At 42.2% G+C, this 2,303-nt stretch overlaps 1 non-coding gene across 1 annotated transcript; it reads right to left on the reverse strand.

Moving 5' to 3' along the window:
* Nucleotides 1-893: 893 nt before the first annotated feature.
* Nucleotides 894-993, reverse strand: LOC132889837 (small nucleolar RNA U13). The gene has a single exon (XR_009655113.1). It is a non-coding gene; the product is annotated as a small nucleolar RNA U13 (small nucleolar RNA).
* Nucleotides 994-2,303: the final 1,310 nt, after the last annotated feature.

Consider the following 2,303-nt stretch of genomic DNA (forward strand, 5'->3'; position numbering starts at 1 on the left):
TAAGCGTGCGCGCACACACACACACACACACACACACAAACTCTGAATGCAAATAATCATAAATATAAATGTACACTCAAGCACAGTGATATTCATCCTCTGCATTTAACCCATCTGAAGCAGTGAACACATGCAGGCACACACACAAGTGAGCAATGAGCACACACACATACCCAGAGCCATAGGCATCTATGCTACAGTGCCCAGGCAGCAGTTGAGGGTTAGGTGCCTTGCTCAAGGGCACTTATCCCAACCTTTGGCCATGGTTGCCCCATGTTAACCTAACCGCATGTCTTTGGACTGTGGGGAAAATGGGGCACCCAGAGGAAACCCACACAGACACAGGGAGAACATGCAAACTCCACACAGAAAGGCCCTCATCAGCCACTGGGCTTGAACCCAGAACCTTCTTGCTGAGAGGCAACAGTGCTAACAACTACACCACCGTGACTCCTTGCTGAAATGAAGGAGTCTTCATGGTACACAGCAAACAATCCAAATAACACCCAGCATACCATGCTGTAAAGAACCATGAGGGGACTCCACCACCAGAGGATGAGTCTGCCACCTGCTTTGGCCCAACATCTCCTGCCCAGTGAAAGAGAAAGGAAAAGAAAAAAGAAAAAGACAGAACCTGAATCGTGATAACAGCATTATAAAACACTAAGACACAGGCATCTTAAAAATAAAAAATAAACAATAAACAATAAACTGAAAATAGACCAGAAACCATGATAGCAGTAAAGGCAAACCTACACAGACAGTACATGCAAACTCCACACAGAAAAGCCCCCCATCGGCCGCTGAGCTCGAACCCAGAACCTTCTTTCTGTGAGGCAACAGTGCTGACGACGACACCACCATGCCACCCCAAAATTACTTGATTTGTCAAAATTCAGATGGTATTTGCGCAAAGCATAATAACGAAGGCAGGTCGCACATATCACAATAACTGTGAACAAACCAATCATCATTATTTTGAACTGAAAGGATCAAAATAAAAAAGCTACACTAGTTGTGTATAACTGGTATGGATTTGGTCACTGACCAACTGCTGAAGAGGTCCAAACCCTTTTTCTGCCTGGCACTGATATGTTTAAGTTAGAGAGGTCATTCACGTTCATATATCAGTGATTGGCAGTTGTTTAGAGAGGCTCTCCTAATCATCACACTAAGAAGCCATGCATCAGGGCTGCCTTAGGAGCCCATAGAAGCTGAGCTTCCCTGGAGTTCTGCAGGCAGTGTGTTGGGGCTTCAAAGGAGATTTTCACACAAGCTGCGCGGTCCACCAAAACCAGTTTGCATTAAATGAACAAACTGCATGACACTGCAGTGAGATATTTGATTCAGTAAAATATTAAATTTCACTAAGAGTGATGAATTATATTGACACATTTCTACACTTAATATAGAAACAGTTCATTGGCTCATTTTAATGAGGTCGGGCTTAAAGCCATCTCTGGCTGTTAGACATTTCTGTTTAAAAATGAATGCAACCTAAGAGACACTAAATATGCAAGCAACCTAGTAGGCATTTTCATTTATTGCATGTGGCTTGTTTTTGGACGTTTTTATATTTCAGTGGAGACTAAATGTGGGGAAACAAGGATAGCAATATCTTATACTGTTAACCTTCTAGGTACATTTGGCTGGTCCCCACAAGGAAAACTAGAAATATTACCCTCCCACCCCCTACCCCCCTTTTTTTAAACAATGGTTTTATTTTTAAAAAAATAACTAGACAGGGACACTCTAACGAGTGCAAACCCCGCCTTTTCCCTATTAAAATACATTGGGCGAAAATTTCGAAGTTCTGCCATGACCTTGACCTTTGACCTTTGACCTCCAAAATTTAATGGTTTCCTTCCTGGGTGATTGGCAACACATGTACAAAATTTGGTCCAAATCGATCCATTGGTTCTTGAGATATCTTGCAGACACACAGACAGACAGACAGACAGACAGACAGATACACACACACAGACTGACGCAGGTGAAAATAATAACCCCTCCGACTACTGTCGGCGGGGTTAATAAAATAAAAGTGCCAAAATATCGCCTTCATTACAGAAGTTAAGAGTTAGATTTAAGTCTAGACATGGGATTAATTTTATAGCATTTGGTAGACACCCTTGTCCAGAACAACTTACATTTATCTCATTTATTCAGTTGAAGGTTACTGAAGAGCCCAGCAGTGACAGCTTGGCAATGCTGGGATTTGAACTCACGATCCACTCTGAGTTCAGCAGTCCAAACTTTTAACCACTGAGTTACAACTGACTGTTAATAATTATGGAAGATCC

Source organism: Neoarius graeffei, chromosome 7 (genome assembly GCF_027579695.1).
Source record: "Neoarius graeffei isolate fNeoGra1 chromosome 7, fNeoGra1.pri, whole genome shotgun sequence".
Lineage (NCBI taxonomy): Eukaryota > Metazoa > Chordata > Actinopteri > Siluriformes > Ariidae > Neoarius > Neoarius graeffei.